Source organism: Callospermophilus lateralis, chromosome 5 (genome assembly GCF_048772815.1).
Source record: "Callospermophilus lateralis isolate mCalLat2 chromosome 5, mCalLat2.hap1, whole genome shotgun sequence".
NCBI lineage: Eukaryota > Metazoa > Chordata > Mammalia > Rodentia > Sciuridae > Callospermophilus > Callospermophilus lateralis.
In genome coordinates this window covers 73,928,323-73,949,601 of record NC_135309.1, presented here as the reverse complement: position 1 = coordinate 73,949,601, position 21,279 = coordinate 73,928,323, and the positions used below count along the sequence as shown (strand labels likewise).

Sequence of the window (21,279 nt, the reverse complement as noted above, 5' to 3'; positions counted from 1 at the left end):
CTTTCTTCCCCAATTTCCAGTCTATCCACTCCTACACATCATCAATTTTGTATACTAAATATCTCCCTTTCCCAATGAGCCTGCTCACAGGCCCAAATTGCTCCAATCACCCTCACCCTCCAGGGGAGAGAAGTTCCCACAGACATTCAGTGAAGCCAAACCCAAGCAAAGCAGTGCAATGAGGAGGCAGAAGGCTTACGGCTTTAATGGATCTCTTATTTGCTTAGTCCAGAGTTTCTGGAATACCCACCAGCATCCAGTCACCGAAGCACTTGTGAATGGCTCTCAATAAAAGTTACTTTCTTCTTCTGATGAAGAGAGGCACTTGGGCAGCTCATTCAACAGCAGCAGAAGCTAGAAAGTGGGCTACAGGGAAGGTTTGGTACCTGCATGAATCCTCTAGAAATGCCAGTACCTTGGGAGCCCAGAGCCTGAAGCCAACCTATAATTATAAAATCAAATTCCAGACAAGGCAATCATGGTTCCCCACAACTGCACCCCTCCCTACCCTGGAAGACAAACTACAAATATAACCATTGAGCTTAAAAGTCTTCATCCCTATTCCCTCCGCCACCCTCCTATAGTGGCACCCCCACTCCTCCACAGAAAATCTTAACTAAGCTTCTCTAGAAATCTTCACCATAATTGATTTTAAGACTATCAGCAAAAGAGTGTCTACAAAAGAGCTCAATGTAGGTAAACTTCCTATTTTCCTGTTGCTCTGTTTTTTGGCCACTGGTCTGGAAGAAATCAGCACTCCAGGTGCCGGGCACCCCTTTACCTGTTTTTCACAAACATTTTTCCAGTATAGTAGTTTGTAGAAGTGTGTTTGCAAATGCAAAATGTGATTTTAAAAAAAAAAGAAAAAAAGACAAATCCTTTAACAAGGCTTCTGGCCTTGAGCTGGAGCTTCACAGAGATATCTACATTTCTAAGATAAGAGAAGTCTACCAATTGGGCTCCATGGTAATAGCCGGCAGGGGGAGGAAAGAAAGGGGAGAGGAAGCTTTCCCCTTCCCAGGTGTTGTCCTTGAAAGGTTAACTTGCCCAAAACAGTGAAGTAAAGCCTGCTTCTGTGTGAACTTCTGCAGTCATGTGAACTTCTGAGCCCCTCCCCTTACATGCTGGGTATAAAATTCTGAAACTAACTGAACTCAGGGTTCAGGGGATTAATTGATTACAGTGAAAGCGGTGCCCTCTGAACCTGGCTACAGCTCCTGCTATCTTTGGTGCCTTGCCTCATCTGTCCCCTACAACACTTCCTTACCATAATAAAATTCATTTGGTAGAAACATTTGTGCCACAAAAGCAGATGAAAGAAGGCAATTTTTAGGAGGATGTTGCTGGTGCTGATAGTATCTTGGAACTCTTATCAAAAATAAAACGGCAAAATAGGAATTTAAGAGGAAAGAAAGGTTTGACTATGCCTCCCAGCCTCAACTCAACAGAAACCTTCCCTTCACCCCATTGCCTACAGTTAGTTGTCCCTCATAACAGCTCAGAAGGAATAATGAACAAGTGTACAAATTAACAAATTAGCAAATTAACAAATAGCAGACTGAGGAACTCGAGGGAGGGGCAACAGGAAAGAAAGCAGGTCCTGCTCAAAAACCACTTTTTCATTTATTCAGACATCTCCAAGCACCTACAATGTACTATGTACTTGTGCAAAGTGCTGGGAACACACAGGTGTGCATAAACTGTGAAAGAGAAGAAGAGGGGGGGGGGAAAGAGCCTTCTCCTACATCTCCCTGGCATGGCACCTTTCCAAATGCTACTCTAACAGTCCTATTTGCCCGACATTAAAGCCATCCTTAACAGAACACATGCAAATAAAAAACTTCACTTTTTAAACTGTATCCAGTACTTCGGGGCCTTGTGGTTTCTTTTCTAAGGAAACACCCATCATTCATCTCCTTGATTAAAAATTGATTTAATTTGGCTTTCCTTAGGTAGGTACAAGGGGAAAACATACTGATTCACAGAGATAACTCGCCCAGCAACAGAACTGAGATGAGCTCTGGCGACTGCACAGTTGGGTCCCAACCCACTTCGGATGAAAGAAAATTAAAAAGCTCACAATGCGGAGCTTAAGCTCCAGCCAAAGGAATTATCTTCCCACAAGTGTCTCTGCCAGTTTTTTGGTAAATGAAAAAAAAAAAAAAAAAAAAAAAACTTTTTAAAGGGAAGAAAAGGAAACCCAAGGATATTTAACATAAACTTGGAATTTTTATATTTTCAAATTCCCTTGCAGGGAGAAAAGGCAAAGAGGTCTTTATTTCTCAGCCCAACTTTTCAAAAGTTTTCCTATTGATATGACATTATCATAAAAAATTTTCAATTTGTAGAGGGCATGGAGCAGAGGAAGGTGCAGTGGCTGAGGAATTTTAAGCTGCTGTGCTGAGCTGCCAAAAAGATGGGAGGAGAGGCAATCCTGAAGCCGCATGCTCAGCAATGTTGCCTTGGGCTGTGAGTCTGAGATCAAACAGCAGGTGCTCAGGCTGCACTCTCCCACATGTCAGACTGGTGATTTGGAGCAAATGGGCAGACTTCACCACAATGTCAAAGGATTCTGGGGTACAACATCAGCAAATTACAAGTACATACCAAGACTAAATGTTAAGAGAGATTAATCTATAGCCAGAGCGTGAGTCTGACCCTGTCCTCCCCTGCTAGAAACCATTCGATGTTTTTCTAGGACCCTCAGGACAGACGCCAAATTCTACACCCAAACCCTCCACTCTCCATCCCTGATCAATGACTGCAGCTTCATCTCTTTCCTCACCCTATCTACAGTTGTCTTTATAAAACTTTTTTCCTACTGCTCTAAGTCATCTTGTCTCCCACTCCATGCTTTTGCATGTGTCATTCCCTCTGCATGGAACACCATTTCCCAAACTCTTTATCTGACAAATTCCTACTCAACCTAAAGGACTCAGTTTAAGAGATACTTTTAGGAGGCTTTCCCCAATCCTTTCCACTAGAGCAGACTTAGTGCTGCCAGAGAACCCATCTTTCCCTTATCAAAGCACTTACTTTACTTTCTTAGATAGCCTGTCCTTCTCCCTGCTAGACCATAAGCATCATAAGGATGGGGACCACCATACACATTCTGCATTTACACAGAACATACCCAAAAGTCCTGACTAGCTTGACACTTGACACAGAACAGATGTTTAATAAATTCTGAGCTGGGCATCATAACATACCTCTATTCCAGTGACTCAAAAGGCTGAGGCAAGAAGGATCACAAGCTCAAGGCCAGCTTCCAAAACTTATTGAGACCCTGTCTCAAAATAAAAAATAAAATGGGCTGGAAGTGCAGCTCAGGGATAGAGCACCCCTGAGTTCAATCCCTAGAACTACAATAAAGAAATAAATAAAATTCTTGAGGGATGGTTTAGAGTCTGTTTAGGCTTATTTCTCAGTTCTAGATTCACTTCCCAAAGCCAGTTATATACTCGCTGCCATCATCCCCATCACCACTCCAGCCCTAACCCCTCACATTTCACAGTTTTTACTGGATAGCTTGCATAGGCCTTAACCTTATGCATGTTCATCAGTCACCCATTGCAGCATTTTCTGCTATATGATGGACAATGTTCAGTAACTAAGATACACAGGTGACTGAGGCCCCTCTCCTTCCTTATAGTAGACAAAAAGGTTATTTAAACAAATAACCACCATGAAGTATGACAGGTTTCATAATGAAAAGACATATGGGCGAGCTGGGGCAGATAAAGAAGTCTCAGAATTATGCCCATCTTCCCAGTGCTCTTCTTCCCCTACTATCCCAAGTTTACTACACTCTGTTCGTCATTCTTACTGACAAATCTTTCTAGTGCTCTTCCCCTGGGTACCCAGGGGAAGCCCAGATCAGATTTCTCCAAGCTAGACTCTCATTCTGTTCCAGATTAATTAAAATTCTTTCTGCCTTCTGACCTTCTTCAGGTCCACCCCCTGCACACACAGGCATCTCACTCACATACATCCCTGCTTCTGCCCTATCCTGAGCCAACTCGTCCAAACTATTGTTTTTTATCTCCTCCCTCAAATGTCTTGAATGATCAACTGGCATTTATAAGACATCTGCATTTACACAGAACATATGTAATAGTCCCCATCTACAGCAAAGAAGGAACTCACAGGATCAAAATATCAGAAAAATTAAATGCAAAATAAACCATTATCAACATAGCTTTTTCCTCTACTGTTTTCTCTTACAGATCAAAGTGCTAAGGCATCATGGCTCCAAAGAGAATATTCCTAATTCTGTTATATTTTCAAAGAGGTTATAGCACCTCTTATTCACTAGTGGCCAGGCACTAGTCTGCCCCTTTGGTATCTCTGAGGGTAAAGGCCATTCTATGCAGTCACACATTCACTTAATCAACTGTACTGAATATCTTTGTAAGCCAACAACCATGTTCTTTCAATGCTGAACACATTGTTCCATATATAAGCATATTAGATTAAAGTCTATGACTGAATAAATCACTGTTAATAAGAAAACCAGATGAGCCTCTCCTTGCTCCAATCTCAAGAATATTCCAGGGCAAAATATATTCTTTTTTTTTTTTAATTTTTATTGTTGGTTGTTCAAAACATTACATAGTTCTTGATATATCATATTTCACACTTTGATTCAAGTGGAATATGAACTCCCATTTTTACCCCTTATACAGATTGCAGAATCACATCGGTTACACATCCATTGATTTACATATTGCCATACTCGTGTCTGTTGTATTCTGCTGCCTTTCTTATCCTCTACTATCCCCCCTCCCCCCTCCCCTCCCCTCTTCTGTCTCTACCCCATCTACTGTAATTCATTTCTCCCCCTTGTATTTTTTTCCCTTTCCCCTCACTTCCTCTTGTATGTAATTTTGTATACCCCTGAGGGTCTCCTTCCATTTCCATGCAATTTCCCTTCTCTCTCCCTTTCCCTCCCACCTCTCATCCCTGTTTAATGTTAATCTGCTTCTCATGCTCTTCGTCCCTACTCTGATCTTAGTTACTCTCCTTATATCAAAGAAGACATTTAGCATTTGTTTTTAGGGATTGGCTAGCTTCACTTAGCATAATCTGCTCTAATGCCATCCATTTCCCTGCAAATTCTATGATTTTGTCATTTTTTAATGCAGAGTAATACTCCATTGTGTATAAATGCCACATTTTTTTTATCCATTCGTCTATTGAAGGGCATCTAGGTTGGTTCCACAGTCTTGCTATTGTGAATTGTGCTGCTATGAACATCGATGTAGCATTGTCCCTGTAGCATGCTCTTTTTAGGTCTTTAGGGAATAGACAGAGAAGGGGAATAGCTGGGTCAAATGGTGGTTCCATTCCCAGCTTTCCAAGAAATCTCCATACTGCTTTCCAAATTGGCTGCACCAATTTGCAGTCCCACCAGCAATGTACAAGTGTATCCTTTTCCCCACATCCTCGCCAGCACTTGTTGTTGTTTGACTTCCTAATGGCTGCCAATCTTACTAGAGTGAGATGGTATCTTAGGGTGGTTTTGATTTGCATTTCTCTGAATGCTAGAGATGGTGAGCATTTTTTCATGTACTTGTTGATTGATTGTATGTCCTCCTCTGAGAAATGTCTGTTCAGGTCCTTGGCCCATTTGTTGATTGGGTTATTTGTTATCTTATTGTCTAATTTTTTTAGTTGTTTGTATACTCTGGATATTAGGGCTCTGTCTGAAGTGTGAGGAGTAAAGATTTGTTCCCATGATGTAGGCTCCCTATTTACCTCTCTTATTGTTTCTTTTGCTGAGAAAAAACTTTTTAGTTTGAGTAAGTCCCATTTGTTGATTCTAGTTATTAACTCTTGTGCTATGGGTATCCTATTGAGGAATTTGGAGCCCGACCCCACAGTATGTGGATCGTAGCCAACTTTTTCTTCTATCAGACACCGTGTCTCTGATTTGATATCAAGCTCCTTGATCCATTTTGAGTTAACTTTTGTGCATGGCGAGAGAAAGGGGTTCAGTTTCATTTTGTTGCAAATGGATTTCCAGTTTTCCCAGCACCATTTGTTGAAGATGCTATCCTTCCTCCATTGCATGCTTTTAGCCCCTTTATCAAATATAAGATAGTTGTAGTTTTGTGGATTGGTTTCTGTGTCCTCTATTCTGTACCATTGGTCCACCCACCTGTTTTGGTACCAGTACCATGCTGTTTTTGTTACTATTGCTCTGTAGTATAGTTTGAAGTCTGTATCGCTATACCACCTGATTCACACTTCCTGCTTAGCATTGTTTTTGCTATTCTGGGTCTTTTATTTTTCCATATGAATTTCATGATTGCTTTCTCTATTTCTACAAGAAATGCCGTTGGGATTTTGATTGGCATTGCATTAAACCTATAGAGAACTTTTGGTAATATCGCCATTTTGATGATGTTAGTTCTGCATATCCATGAACAGGGTATATTTTTCCATCTTCTAAGATCTTCTTCTACTTCTCTTTTTAGGGTTCTGTAGTTTTCATTGTATAAGTCTTTCACCTCTTTTGTTAGGTTGATTCCCAAGTATTTTATTTTTTTTGAGGATATTGTGAATGGAGTGGTTGTCCTCATTTCCATTTCAGAGGATTTGTCGCTGATATACAGGAATGCCTTTGATTTATGCGTGTTGATTTTATATCCTGCCACTTTGCTGAATTCATTTATTAGCTCTAATAGTTTCTTTGTAGACCCTTTTGGGTCTGCTAGATATAGAATCATGTCATCTGCAAATAGTGATAATTTGAGTTCTTCTTTTCCTATTTTTATGCCTTTAATTTCTTTCGTCTGTCTAATTGCTCTGGCCAGTGTTTTGAGAACTATAAGTGGTGAGAGAGGGCATCCCTGTCTTGTTCCAGATTTTAGAGGGAATTCCTTCAGTTTTTCTCCATTCAGAATGATGCTAGCCTGAGGCTTAGCATAGATTGCTTTTACAATATTGAGGTATGTTCCTGTTATCCCTAGTTTTTCTAGAGTTTTGAACATAAAGGGATGCTGTACTTTGTCGAATGCTTTTTCTGCATCTATTGAGATGATCATATGGTTCTTATTTTTAAGCCTATTGATGTGGTGAATAACATTTATTGATTTCCGTATATTGAACCAGCCTTGCATCCCAGGGATGAATCCTACCTGATCATGGTGCACAATTCTTTTTGATATGTTTTTGTATCCGATTCGCCAGAATTTTATTGAGGATTTTTGCATCTAGGTTCATTAGAGATATTGGTCTGCAGTTTTCTTTCTTTGAAGTGTCTTTGTCTGGTTTAGGAATCAGGGTGATGTTGGCCTTGTAGAATGAATTTGGAAGTTCTCCCTCTTTTTCTATTTCCTGAAATAGCTTGAAAAGTATTGGTATTAGTTCCTCTTTAAAGGTTTTGTAAAACTCTGCGTATACCCATCCAGTCCTGGGCTTTTCTTAGTTGGTAGTCTTTTGATGGTTTCTTCTATTTCCTCAATTGATATTGGTCTGTTTAGGTTGTCTATATCCTCCTGACTCAATCTGGGCAGATCATATGACTTAAGAAATTTATCGATGCCTTCACTATCTTCTATTTTATTGGAGTATAAGGATTCAAAATAATTTCTGATTATCTTCTGTATTTCTGAAGTGTCTGTTGTGATATTGCCTTTTTCATCCCGTATGCTAGTAATTTGAGTTCTGTCTCTTCTTCTCTTCGTCAGCATGGCTAAGGGTCTGTCAATTTTATTTATTTTTTCAAAGAACCAACTTTTAGTTTTGTCAATTTTTTCAATTGTTTCTTTTGTTTCGATTTCATTAATTTCAGCTCTGATTTTAATTATTTCTTGTCTTCTACTTCTTTTGCTGTTGTTTTGCTCTTCTTTTTCTAGGATTTTGAGATGAAGCATGAGATCATTTATTTGTTGGTTTTTGTTTTGTTTTGTTTTGTTTTTAATAGTTATTTTTCAGTTTTCGGTGGACACAACATCTTTGTTTGTATGTGGTGCTGAGGATGGAATCCGGGCCGCACGCATGCCAGGCGGGCACACTACCGCTTGAGCCACATCCCCAGCCCACAACATATTTATTTTATTTTTATGTGGTGCTGAGGATCGAACCCGACGCCCCATGCATGCCAGGGGAGCGAGTTACCGCTTGAGCCACATCCCCAGCCCGGTTTTTTCTTTTTTTAAGGAATGAACTCCAAGCAATGAATTTTCCTCTTAGAACTGCTTTCAATGCATCCCATAGATTCCGATATGTTGTGTCCGTGTTTTCATTTATCTCTAAGAATTTTTTAATTTCCTCCTTGATGTCTTCTATAACCCATTGATCATTCAGTAACCTATTGTTCATTCTCCAAGTGATGCATGATTTTTCCTTACTTCTTTTATCGTTGATTTTCAGTTTCATTCCATTATGATCAGATAAGATGCATGGTATTATCTCTACTCCTTTATATTGTCTAAGAGTTGCACTGTGACATAATATATGATCTATTTTTGAGAAGGATCCATGTGCTGTTGAGAAAAAAGTGTAACTGCTTGATCTTGGGTGGTATATTCTATATATGTCAATTGAGTCTAGGTTATTAATTGTGTTATTGAGATCTATAGTTTCCTTATTCAACTTTTGTTTGGAAGATCTGTCCAGTGGTGAGAGAGGTGTGTTGAAGTCTCCCATGATTATTGTATGGTGGTCTATTAGACTCTTGAACTTGAGAAGAGTTTGTTTGATAAACATAGCTGCACCATTGTTTGGGGCATATATATTTATTATTGCTATGTCTTGTTGGTGTATGGTTCCCTTGAGCAGTATGTAGTGTCCCTCTTTATCCCTTTTGATTAACTTTGGCTTGAAATCTATTTTATTTGATATGAGTATGGACACTCCTGCTTGTTTCCGAAGTCCATATGAGTGACATGATTTTTCCCAACCTTTCACCTTCAGTCTATGTATGTCTTTTCCTATCAGATGAGTCTCCTGAAGGCAGCATATTGTTGGGTCTTGTTTTGTGATCCATTCTACTAGCCTGTGTCTCTTAATTGGTGAGTTTAAGCCATTAACATTTAGGGTTATTATTGAGATATGGGTTGTTCTTCCAGCCATATTTGTTTATTTATGTTACTACACATGGTTTGTTTTCCTCTTTGATTATTTTCCCCCCCTTTACTGTACTACCTCCCGCTGTTGGTTTTCATTGATATTTTCTACTTCCTCTTCCTGTAATATTTTGCCGAGGATGTTTTGAAGAGATGGTTTTCTAGCTGCAAATTCTTTTAACTTTGTTTATCGTGGAAGGTTTTAATTTCATCTTCCATCCTGAAGCTTAATTTCACTGGATACACAATTCTTGGTTGGAACCCATTTTCTTTCAGTGTTTGAAATATGTTATTCCAGGATCTTCTAGCTTTCAGAGTCTGTGTTGAAAGATCAGCTATTATCCTGATTGGTTTACCCCTAAATGTAATCTGCTTCCTTTCTCTTGTAGCTTTTAAAATTCTCTCCTTATTCTGTATATTGGGCATCTTCATTATAATGTGTCTAGGTGTGGATCTCTTATGATTTTGCACATTCGGCGTCCTGTAGGCTTCTAGGATTTGGGATTCTGTCTCATTCTTCAAGTCTGGGAAGTTTTCTCATATTATTTCATTGAATAGATTGCTCATTCCTTTGGTTTGGACCTCTATACCTTCCTGTATCCCAATGACTCTTAAGTTTGGTCTCTTTATGTCATCCCATTTTTCTTGGATGTTCTGCTCATGGTTTCTTAACAGTCTTGCTGAGCTGTCTATGTTCTTTTCAAGTTGAAATACGTTGTCTTCATTGTCTGATGTTCTATCTTCTAAGTATTCTACTCTGCTGGTAGTATTCTCAAAATTGAGTTTTTAAGTTGGTTTATTGCTTCCTGCATTTCTAGGATTTCTGTTTGTTTGGTTTTTATAACCTCTATCTCCCTGTATAGTTGATCTTTTCATTCTTGGATTTGTTTATGTAATTCATTGTCGAAGTGATCTTTCATTGTCTGATTTTGCTGTCTAATGTCTTCCTTGAGACTCCAGATCATCTGAAGCATGTATATCCTGAATTCTTTATCTGACATTCCATCTGCTGCAGCTATTACCTCTTCTAAAGTTGAGCTGACCTGCATTGCTTGTGGTCCTTTCTTTCCTTGTCTTTTTATACTGCTCACATTTCTTTCTGCTTGGTGAAACTGTTGTGTTATTGAATTTTCCCCCTATATAATTATATTGCTCTTGTATAGTTGAAAAGTCTCCCTTGCAGGAGCGGGCGGCAGCTGTGCTCCTTCTCCAATTGGGGTGATCTGTCTACCACGCTGACGGGCCTCTGGGCCTGTTCTGCCGGTGGGTCGCAGGTCTGCCTACCTTGCAGGCGCGGGCGGCGGCTCTGCTCTGCCCTTACTCCAATTGGGGTGACGTGTCTACCATGCCAGCGGGTCGCTGGGCCTGTTCCGGGTGCAGGAGGTGGCTCTGCTCTGCCCCTACTCCAATTGGGGTGACGTGACTACCACACCGGCGGGTCGCTGGGCTTGTTCCAGGCGCGGGCAGTGGCTCTGCTCTGCCCCTACTCCAATTGGGGTGACGTGTCCACCCTGCCGGCAGGCCGCTGGGCCTGTTCCACCGGTCGGTCACAGGTCTGCCTACCTTGCGGGCGCGGGCGGCTCTGCTCTGCCCCCGGCAAAATATATTCTTTAATGTAGCCTGAAATCAAGAGCAAAGAGCCACCACCACCACACCTCTTACTCATGTAAGCCAAGACCAGGGGAGAGAGACCTTACCCAGCTAAGGAGATGCTGACACAGCCCTTTTACCAACAGGCCAAGGGAGCCAGAGAAACCAGTGTTGTAAAACACCCTTTAATCTAATGACTTTTGTTAGTGCAGATTAAGAGGAAAAAATTTCTCAAGGAACCAGAAATAAATGGAAGGGAAGAACTGAACAGAAATTAATGAACATAGTAATTATCCCCCAAAGTTGCAAATCAGAACAATTCTTCACTTGAAGACAAGTATGAAAAACAAGATTAAAATGCTTCAGGGATATATTTGTGAAACAGCAGGTAATAGAACAGATAAAATGCATTTACAGTACCTCGCTGGGGACACATATCTTTTGGCTAATAGCTATCAGATACTAAATACCACTGTAAAAATAATATTCTTTCCTCCTTCATTATGAAGTTACAATTAGCCATAAGAAGCAGCAACACAGCAAACTATTTTGAATGATAACTGGGAATAATTCCAGATTCTAAGCTTACTCCTAAGTGTCTAGGCACAAGGGAAATATAGTCAGTTGTACCCCCATGTTTTAGTCTGTTCGGGGTGCCCCAAGAATATTCCATAGATTGGTGGCTTAAACAACAGAAATTTATTTTCTCACAATTCTTGAGGCTAGAAGTCCAAGATCAAGGTTCCAGCCATACTCCAGTTACTGGTAAGAGCTCTCATTCTGGCTTACAGACAGGTGCCTTCTCACAATGTCCTAATATGGCCTTTCCTCAACATGTAAACAGAGAAAGAGCTCTCTGGTACCTCTTCTTAAAGGGACACTAACCCTATGGGATCAAGGTCTTACCCTTACAACCTCATCTAACCTTTATTACTTTTTTATTCCAAATACAGCCATAACTAGGCTTAGGACCACACATATAAATTATGAGAGGACAGAAACATTCAATCCACAACATCCCCTGAAGGAAGAGACATGTTCCCAAAGAGCAGCTCACACACCGCAAAAGGTAAACATAGAAATAGGTAAGAGGGTGACCTTAGGGATATTTGCTGACCATAGTGGGGGGCAGGTAATGGTAAAATATTCAGAGCAAAGGGGGCCCAGGTGGATATAAGAGAGAACTATTCCAATACAAAGAAACCCATTAAGGAACATTTCTCAGAAGATGGCCAAGTAATAACCATAATATTCTCTCTCTCCCTCTCCCCCCCCTCCCTCCCTCCCTCTCGCTCTCTCTCTCTCTCTCTCTCTCTCTCTCTCTCTATATATATATATATATATATATATATATACACACACACACACACACACACACACACACATATATACACATATATACACACATACATACATATAGGATACCTAATGATAGTAACTACATACCTGGAATTTCACTAAGTGTTTACCATGCAAGATAAGATTTCACTTGATTCTCATAATGATTCAGTATGGAAGATAATTACTATAATTACTATTTTTATTTTACAAATAAGAAAGTAAGTTCAAGCTGGTAAGAGTCATTTGTCCAAGGTCACCCAATGTGGTAAGTTCTAACTTTAGAAGATGTAAAGTTACCTTATAAAGTAAAAGGGCCTTTGCAGATTTGATTAAGTTATGGATCTTTTTTTTTAAGTATTTATTTATTTATTTTTAGTTGGACACAATACTTTTATTTTGTTTACTTATTTTTTTATGTGGTGCTGAGAATCGAACCCAGGGTTTCGCATGTGCTAGGCAAGCACGCTACAACTGAGCTACAACCCCAGCCCCTAAGTTATGGATCTTAAAATTACTATATTGGGTTATCCAAGTATTTAGCTCCTAGTACAATACAAGTGTCCTTATAAGAAAGAGGCAGAGTAGGATTTGACATAGACACAGAGAAAGGTAATAATGAAGGCAAAGCAGAGAGAGATCTGAAGATGCCAAGACGGAGTACTGCAGCCATAAACCAAGGAATGCAGGCAGCTGCCAGAAGTTGGAAGAAGCAAAGCAAAGATTCTACCTTAAAGGCTCTGAAGAGAGTACAGTCTGCCAAGACCTAGATTTCAGTCCACTGATACTCATCATGGCATCATGGGCCCAAAAAGAATATTCCTAATTCTGTTATATTTTCAAAGAGGTTATAGCACCTCTTATTCACTTGATCCCAGAGGGTTAGTGTCCCTTCTGATCTCCAGAGCTATGAAAGAATAAATCTGTTGTTTTAAGCCACCAAGTTTTTTTTAAGATTTTTTTTAATTTTTAGTTTAGATGGACAATATCTTTATTTTATTTATTTATTTTTATGTGGTGCTGAGGATTGAACCCACTGCCTCACACGTACTAGGCAAGAATTCTACCACTGAGCTACAACCCCAGTCCCCTTAAGCCACCAAATTTATGTTAATTTGTTACAACAGCTATCACAGCTAGTAGCAGCAAAACTAGGCTTTGAACTTGGGTCCTTATGACTGCAGGCTTGCACTCTTAAGTGTTATGCCATGCTCCTTTTCTACACCCAGCTTCCCCAAGCCTGACCTCACCACTCTCTGACAAGCAACCCCAACAAGAACTGAAGCAGCTGATAATGACAACTCCTGTGCTGCAAGACCTTCAGATGAGCCTCTCCTTTCTTCCACCACCATTACAACGAAACCTCATCTGAGGCTGAACCACCCTTTAGTGTTCTAATGAGCAGGTACAAAGAGTCCAGAATTCAATATCTTCATGAGAACACAAGTCAAATCATTCAACAAAGGTTTTCATCTAACTATTTGCACTTAATTGTTTTCCAAATCATCAAGAAGTTCCTAACCTCTGCAGTTCTGCTCCATTCAATCCACAATTCACTCTTTTCCATACAGAAATGTTTATGGAGAAGTATCAGCCCACAAGTACCTCAGTTTCCCTTCTGCCCCTGAGAAGAAATGCCATTCACCTCATATGACTTCCCAGGAACAGAAGGAGAAGGAGCAAGCCATTCTGCACCTCTCTCTGGAAGCTTTCAGATCAAATGCTAGTATGCATAAGCTGGTGCAGAGGTGCCTTGAGTTAACCAATTCTGAAATTAACAAGCAAGCTAATAAACACATTGTCAGGACAAAGGTACAGCATCTCAAAATGCACTTTCTGAACCTATTCTGACAAATACAGTTCAGGTTTAATTATTTACAACACTTCAAAGTTTAGATGGCAAAACACAGCAGTATGTTTTGTAAAAATTATGATATCTTGGTGATGGAGGACATTGTAGCTGCTATGACTATGAAATCTTTGCTGAGAAGCTAATAGGACCAGTTTGAGGCTCCTAGGAGAACAATCAATGTGCTAGGTTCACAAAAGGGAAGACAGAATTCAGTAATCTAATAAAACAACAGGTAACTTGTTAAAGTACCCAAAGTTCTCCTACTTTTCATTTTGCTAGTTCCACCCCCCCTCAACCCCTAATCTTCCTTCATGGTTCTACTAGCTACTTTCCACCTTCTTAGCTCTTGCCAAAAAGGATGCTATTAGTCCATTTTGTGCTGTTATAACGGAACACCCAAGATTGGATAATTTATAAAGAACAGAAATTTACTTCTTACATATTTTGGAAGATGAGAAGTCCATGATTGAGGGTCAAACATCTGATGAGGGCCTTCTTGTTGTGTCACAACATGGCAGAAAGCACCACATTAGAGGAAGGCCAAATTCATTCTTTTATCAGGAACCCACTCCCTAAAATAACAGTATTAACCCACTGAGAAGAACAAAGCCCTCATGATCTAATCATCTCTTAAACATCATGCCTCTCAACATTGTTTCATTGGGAATTAAATTTCCAACACATCAACTTTGGGGGACATGCCAAACCACAACAAAGTTCAATTTGATTTTCTATTAGTATCCCCAAATAAAAATTATAGCTACCATTTAGAAAATATTTACTTACTAGGTATCGGGCTCACACCAAATCTGCATCATAGATAACATCCTTATCCTATTACAGAGAAAACTGAGACTGAGAGACATTAAGCCACCTTCCCAAGGTATGGCAGAGCCAGAATTAAGGCAGATCTGACTCCAGAGTCCAAACTCTTAAATATAATATCAAACTTCCTGTCTCCCAAATGAACTGGGGCTGGTACTTACTACTGTCACCTAGAAAAGACCTTAAGGATAAAAATCAACAAATCTTTGGTTTTAGTCTTCAAAGTATTCAGAAAGACAAAGATACTCTTAGAACTGCCCAGAAAGCTGGGCATGGTCGTGCACTCCTGTAATCCCAGCAACTCAGAAGGCTAAGGCAGGAGCATCACAAGTTCAAAACCAACCTCAGCAACTTAGCAAGGCCCTAAGCAACTTAGCAAGACCCTGTCTCAAAACCCTGTCTCAACATAAAAAATTAAAAAGGGTTGGGAATGTGGCTCAGTGGTTAAGTGCCCCTGGATTCAAAACCCAGTACCAAAAAAAAAAAAATTGTCAAAAAAAAATGCCTTCCATTCTCAGAAAGAATCATCTGGAAAATATTAATGATCCCTAAAAATTATTGAGAGAGGCAAATGGATCTAGAAATGAAAGCAAGCTTACCCATTCCCCAGATGAACCCAAATTCCCAGATTTAGCAGTACCAAAGGCAGCCCACCCACTACTCCTTGTACCTGCCTAAATCTCGGCAGGCTGTCACCAACAGGATCCTCATTCCACCACCAGGCAAATAATGGAAATCCTCAAGTCTGGGAGAGAAAAGCAAAAATAATGCAAAAAAGGGAAGGAAAAAGTACTACAAGAACAAAGGTCAATTCCTGTTTAATATGTACCTGCAAGTTCTGATTTTTTATGCTTCTTAAATATTCTGGCTCTAAATTAGTTTTCTTTGCTTAGTCTTAATTGTTGCTTGAATTTTCTTCAAATGGGTCTCCAATGATGTTGAAAAATGTAACTGAAAGGTCAACTTGTTCCATGGGAACTTTAGGGAGATTTCTTGACATCTTGCTCTGAAATGCTATTTTGTAACTTCATGGGATAATACTCCAGAATTAATCATGATAAAGAATTCTCCATTTTCCCTGGCAATAGGGTTCCTGGAGGGCAGGGGTGGGGGCAGCAAGAAAGATGGTACTAAGCTGGAAAGATCTCCTCATTTAGCAGCATATGCACAAAACAGGTTCCAAAATTCTACACAGATCATTAGACTAGCACTGACGCCATCAAAATCTAAACCTGCATGTCACTCAACAACACTGTTCTTACTGATGGGGGAATGACCAGCAGGATGCTGGGAGGTAAAGAACTAGGGCAGCAAAGCAAGGGAATGGAGAAGAAATGTAAACCATAAATTAGGGCTAGAAGCCCTGCTGCTTCTCCTGCCAGGAGCTGGCAAGGAAGGCCTGAATCAAGTTTCTAAAAGGTAAGACTATGAAAGGGGAAGTTAAAATAAATTGAGAGAGAGAACGGAAAAAGATCAAGGAGAGAAAGAGTCTTACTGTACTAGGTTTGCAATTTGTCTTATTTCAAAGCCAAGTCTCTGAGTGCCAGATTTTTTGAGGTTTAAGAACTTTAAGCCCGCTTGGGGGGGAAAAAAGTCACTAATTCTCTCTGAAAGCCTCCAAATTTTGTTGCAATGGAGGGCATTTGCAAGAAACAGGATAAGTTCTTCTCAAAGAAGTACCTAATCCTTGGAATTGTGTTTATGTGTGCATGTGTAGGAGGCATATCCCAAAGCTGTTCCCATAGCAGCCTACTATCCCATCCAATGAACAGGTGAAGGATAAGGGTCCAGAACTGGAAGGCCTGATCCACCAAATCCTTGTGAACATAAAGATTGCAGCTGATTGTGAAGAAGTTCTCACTCAATATTTAAGTAAAGAGGAAACCAATGCAAGCCAAAATTTGATGCAAGTCTGTCACTTTTTAATAATGACAAAAAAACCCAACTAAAAAAATTTGGGGGACTGGGGATGTGGCTCAAGCGGTAGCGCACTCTCCTGGCATGCGTGCGGCCCAGGTTCGATCCTCAGCACCACATACAAACAAAGATGTTGTATCCGCCGAAAACTAAAATAAATAAATAAATATTTTTTTAAAAAAAATTGGGGATTAGGCTCAGCAGTAGAGCACTCGCTTTGCACATGCAAGGTTCTGAGTTCAATCCTCAGCACTACATAAAAATAAATAAATAAATAAAGTTATTATCCACGACTACAAAATAAATAAATAAATAAATATTTTTTAAAAGTTGTTTTAAATAGGAAGCCTAATTAGGCATTATCAAAACTTGGGCCATCAATCCCCTGGTCAGAAGTATCTAAAGTTTTGGAGTCTGGCTGATGTGCCTTTACATGGAATGGAATCATAAATGATACACAAATGGGGTAGAAGAGTGTAATAGTACATCTTATCCACCCTAACCGTGTTTCAACTATCACTAATAATAATAATAATAATAATAGCCTGGAAGAGATGGAACAAAACATACTACCTACCACCTGACCAGAAGACAGCTGTGAAATTTTCTAAAAGAAAACACTCTTTGAAGAGAAATTGCAGGAACAACATAGGGGCCAGGAAACACAGCATGTGAGAAAAGATTAAAGGAATGGGAATCATCATTTAGCATAGAAAAGACTAAAGAGGGGAGGAGAGAGGAGGCTAAATAATGATTTTTACATTCATAGAAAGTTATTTAAGAAAGCCACTTGATGCTCTTCCAAAACTCTACTTTTGGGGCCCAGAAGCTTTTTGTCTTGGTAGTTCACAACTGAAATTTTGGCATAAAAAAGAGCAGGGGAGCTTCATTACAAGTAGACTTCTAGATACGTTTAAACATAAGCTAAAAATTATTCCAGATGGACAGAGGATGGTCAACCTAACTACAGCAATAAAGATCCAGAATAGAGTAGAAGCAAGAGTGGCCAGGTATTGTCAGTCACTCCCAAAGCTAAGTCTTTCAAAGAAGGGAAATAAGCAAAGGAGAGAGTTGACAGGGATGCTGCCTGATGTTATTCACTTGAAAGACAAGTCAACAATAACTCAGTCAGGTTAGGGGAACCAAGTACTTTGAGAAAAAGAAAAGGAGAAGGCAGTCTTCAATGATAGATGGGAAACACAGAAATGAGTGGTGACCAGTACCTGCACAGCTATAGGTCTCGAAAAACAACCTTTTCAGAAAATCAAACCAATGGCCCTGTTGTCTAACCTTGCTCCAGATATTCTCTCTTGCTCATCTGTATCCCTAGGGTTTTATGCTCTAAAGACCAGGGTTTTGAGTGCCAGTAACATTTAGGACACAGATATTTGCAAAAGTGGCTAGAATACCACCTCCTCCTTCCTCCAGGGAGCTTAGAGCACTTCCCTAGCAAAGGGAAGAAAAAGGATTGCCTTGGTCTTGCCAGGTGGCCACAATAGCACTAAGCAGCACCGCCTTCAGTCTCTATGGTTCCCAAGATTACTGGCCCTGTCAAAAAGAGACTAGTTAAGCAGGTCCAGGGTCTCACTTACATGGCCAATATTTGTCATGAAAAAACCAGGTCACTGTCAAAAGAAGAAGTACTGTCCCCTCATGTCTCACCTTGCCACCCACTTACATTTTGTGAATTTGTTTCCATCTGGCCATTGTCAATTTGTCAATTCTTGGCTAATGACCTTGTATAAGAACTTTGATAGTATTGCAAAAACTGTTGGTAGAAAAACAAAGTGAGATAAATTTGCCATGTCCTGGTGAGCTTTTGTGTTTGTTTTATTCCAAGCAAATGCATTAAAACTTGCCTCCTTATAACAGAAAACCTAAAAATCAATGCTTAAAGCCCAGCAACTACAAACTCCTCTTTCCAATAACAAAATGCCAAGAAGAAAAAGAGCTACATAAAATGAAGCAAGGGAAAAACAGCCTCTCCTCAGAATTTCCCAATTACTAGAGGGGTGGGGCTGGGGGAGAGCACTTAATAAATAATGAACAGGAAAGAAAATCATTTTGATTACATTTACTTAAGAAACAAAGCAATATGAATATGAACACCTGTGCACCCAAGTTCTAAGTAATAAAGAACACATTCTCATTCACAAGCTCATTCATTCAACAAATGTTTAATCATCTACTATATGCCAAGTACTGTTCCTAGCACTAGGAATACAACTATATACAGGAGAGACAGATTACCTATGCTCATGGAACTTATACTCAAGTAGAGGAAAAACACAGTCAACAAGGAGCAATCAAACAAGAAAAATATCAGATAGTGATGGTTTGTATATGATTTGTTCCAGCAAAACTCATGTTGAAACTTGGTCCCCACTGTAATGGTATTGAGAGGTGATGGCTCCCTTTGCCCCCTCTTCTCTGTACAAGTCTACTTGCTTGTGTGCCCTTATACCTTATGCCATGAGTTGAGGTAGCGTGGGGACCTCATCAGAAGCCAAGCAGATGCTAGCACCATGTTCTTAGACTTCCCAGACTCCAAAACCATAAGCCAAATAAAACTTCTATTCTTTACAAACTACCTAGTCTCAGGCATTTTGTTATAGCAACAAAAAATGGACAAAGACAAATAGTTATGTTATGATCATAACTTAAGTAATCACTTTATGCTAGATGAAAGGGAAGGCCCTTCTTATAAATAATAATGGATCTGAAATGTAAATGAATAAGAAGCCAATTAAGATGAAAGAAAAGTATCCCAAGAAGAAGGTACAGTTGGAACAAAGACTCTCTATTCAAGGAGCAGAAAAGAGGTTCACTGTGGCCAGAACACAGAAGGCAAAAAGAGAATATAGGAAAGAAGATGTCAAGGCAGGCAGGGAGGAAGGGATCAGGTTTACTGGCACTCACAGAGTCAGGCCTCTGGCCTAAGATTCTGATAACACTACCATCCACATTTCTATCAATGTTTGTCTTAGGTAATCTCCAAGAAAATCAAAATTATCTCTACAGCTCTTCTCTTCTCCTAAGCCCCCAATAGAATCACCCTTAAAGTTCCTCTCGTGGCAATGCACCTCCAAACTCCAGCCTCCACCCATTACTCAGTTCACAAGTTGCTTCCATATTTTAAGTATTCGTTATTACGGCATCCTACATCTTGATACACCCCTCTCTCTCTCTCTCTCTTTAAGGATATGTAAGTATTTCAGTTCCCTGGGCATCCTTTATTTTAAAAATCATGATAAAAAATAGTATTACTAACAGCCAGGCATGGTAGTACACACCTGTAAGCCCAGCAGCTCGGGAGGTTGAGACAGGAGGATTTCGAGTTCAAAGCCAGCCTCTGCAATTTAGCAAGATCCTAAGCAACTCAGTGAGACCCTGTCTCTAAATAATTTACAAAATTGGGCTAGGGATGCAGCTCAGTGGTCAAATTCCCCTGAGTTCAATCCTCAGTACCAAATAATAATAATAATAACAACAACAGCATAAGAAATAACTATTCAGGGCTGGGACGATAGTCAGTAGCAAAGCACTTGCTTAGCATGTGTGAGGTAGTAGGTTTGATCCTCAGTACCACATAAAAATAAACAAATAAAATGAAGGCATTCTGTCCATACACAATTACAAAAAGAATTAAAAAAAAAAAGAAATAACTATTCAAGATGGTCATCTGAAGCAAAGATACCTAATGTAACCAGGTCTGGGTTCACAGGACTCTGCTGCCTGTAGTGATTGCTGCTACTGCTGATGTTCTTTTTCAAGTCCTAGGCATTACTGTACCACTTGACCTGGAACTCAATTCTTCCTGGACCACTTCTTGACATCACCTTAATACAGTGAGTAATCACCTTCTTTTTATATTATGTCCATTGTGCTGTTGAACAGATGATCAGGATGTTCCCATTCTGCCCATTGTTCTGCTCATCTGTCAGTTAGTCTGCGATAAATCATTTTTTCTTGAGATCTGCCATGCAACCCCATTGGTGTATTTCTGTCCCTGAAGTTCCTGTGGCTGGACTGTCTAGAGGAGTCCCTGTAGTGGTGGGCAATAGCCATATCAACTAAACAGTAATGCTAAGGTGGTGGTGGTGGGGTGGGGTGAGGTGGGATGAGACAGGCCATTTAGCTGGTAGGATAAGCTCTTATTTGGACTGTACTGCTGGCCTGGGCTAATAATGTATGGTTGCTTCCTTGGATGTTCTAGTGCAAAGGCTCTCTGTCAAAGCCATTTTCTTTGGTTCCATCTGGATTTCACCTCTTCATGTTTTCCTTTCCTCAATCAAGCAGCTCTGAATCAACAGGGGAGACAGTACTGGCATCCAGCTGTTCATGCTGGGCAAGGTACTTGGCAGGGTTCTATTTGGCCAGCCTTGTGCAGTGTAGGAGCTCACACTGCAACAGAAGCAGGTTGGCTTTCAAAAATGGGATGACAAAAGGTTGTAGTGGGAAGTTAGCAGTTTGGAATGAAATTCTTCAATTGTCAGAGTTCATCAGTCCTAGCTCAAGGGTGTTGCCTCTTTCTCTAATCTGCTACAAAGCACAAACTGCTACAGGGTGGTAAGGAACTGTTTCAGCTTGCTAGTTACCATAGGCTGAGGGCAGCTGTTGATAATCAGAGAAGAGGAAGGCCTATTGCCAAAGCCACTGAGCAGCAAGGCAGCACCATCCAAG

At 40.0% G+C, this 21,279-nt stretch overlaps 1 protein-coding gene and 1 pseudogene across 6 annotated transcripts in view; both read right to left on the bottom strand.

Annotated features, from left to right (window-relative positions):
* Positions 1-21,279, bottom strand: part of Sil1 (SIL1 nucleotide exchange factor) — a 262,428-nt gene that overhangs the window by 220,383 nt on the left and 20,766 nt on the right. The window lies entirely within an intron of this gene.
* On the bottom strand, positions 20,262-21,095 carry LOC143400001 (protein CBFA2T1 pseudogene; annotated as a pseudogene).